General features: G+C 45.6%; 1 pseudogene; it reads left to right on the forward strand.

The window, feature by feature from the left end:
* The first annotated feature begins 265 nt into the window (after nt 1–265).
* LOC102861915 overlaps nt 266–1,500 on the forward strand; it is a 4,219-nt pseudogene continuing 2,984 nt past the window's right edge.

The raw sequence follows: 1,500 nt of genomic DNA on the forward strand, positions 1-1,500 counted from the left end.
TAGGACCTGCCATGGAGATTCTTCAAGAGAGGCTACAGCTAAAACCCAAGGTAGAACGGGCTGATGAGCAGTATGTTAAAGTAAAAGGAACACAGCAACCTTTCAGAGAGTATTTCCTTTTGTGGCAAGGCTGGTGAAACTTGGTCTCACACACTTTGGGCATGTTGTGAGAAGGGGCCAATCCTTGGAAAAAGACACCATGCTGGATAGGTAATGCTCTGGTAAGCAACAGGGAGGAAGGCCCTCAACAAGCTGGATCGCGACAATGACCGTAGCAATGAGGCTGCCCATGACAATGAAGGTGAGGATGGAGCAAGGTTAGGGTGTGATTCGGATGTGTGGTTTGTAGGGTTGCTAGGAGCTGTAGTTGGCTTGACAACACCTACGGATAATGGCATTTGTCTTGGCAGAAGTACAGCCAGAAAGCTTCTTAGGAACAAAGAAGGTGAGATTTCCTCTCACGGGCTTTTCACCATGTCATCAGGTGGCACCAGTCCTTGAAGAATGACATCACGCTTGGTGAATTAGAGAGTCGGTAAAAAAAAAAAAAAAAGAAAGCGAAATGAATTGACACAGTGCCTGTGACAATGGGCTCAAATATAGTAAATTTTAAGAACGATACAGGAGCGGGCAGTGTTTTTTCTGTTGTTTGCAGGTTTGCGACGAGTTAGCACTGACTTGACAGCACCCAACAGCAATAGTGCTATTTCTAAAAATGCCTTTGGCTACTCTCGTGTAAAACTCTTCCTCTCTCACACAGGAGATTAGCGTGGCCTTGGAACCTTGGATTCGACAATTTCAAGCTGATATTTTGTTTATTATTTTAGGCTGTAAATCTTGCCTCTTACAGAAATAGCACCTCTCCGAGGGTTTTAGACAATATTTGTGGTTGGTATTTTTTGTCATTAAAAAGCTGGAAGGAGAAAGCTTTGACCCAAGTTTCCACTAAATCATCTGACCACCCGAGACGAGTCTCATGATTGTGTGGGGTTGCTGTTTGTGCAGGATATTGAAGTGCCTGTGGGTCTTAGACCCCAGCGTGAGAACTAGCACACAGCAGGGGACTTTACTCACCTTTCCTGCACCCTTTCCTTGGTTCTCACAGCGGCTTTCAGGCGGTGTCCCTTAGGTGCCCCTTGGGCCTTATGTTTGAGTCGATGAAGGTGCACATCTGATTCCCAAACAGTAACAGGGCAAGAAGGCAGCACGAGCCTGTGTCACACTGTGCATTGTATTTTCCACTAAGAACCTGTTAGAGTGCACAGACTCCACAGCTTCCTGAGGGATCAAGCCATTTCGTAAACAAAGCGCTGTCATTTTAAGCCATTAGAATACATTATATGAGACGTAATGGCCAGAGGAGAAGGCGCTGGAATCAGATGAGACATAAAGGGAAATTTTTGCTTCTCTGGTCCTCTTGGGAATTGACTGCGATGGTGAACTCAGCTTTCACAGTTTCTGTTACCTTGTTGTGCACACACACACACACACACACACACA

The sequence above is a fragment of the Elephantulus edwardii genome, unplaced genomic scaffold (assembly GCF_000299155.1).
Source record: "Elephantulus edwardii isolate Elephantulus edwardi_28Jun2011 unplaced genomic scaffold, EleEdw1.0 scaffold00004, whole genome shotgun sequence".
In the NCBI taxonomy this organism is placed as follows: domain Eukaryota; kingdom Metazoa; phylum Chordata; class Mammalia; order Macroscelidea; family Macroscelididae; genus Elephantulus; species Elephantulus edwardii.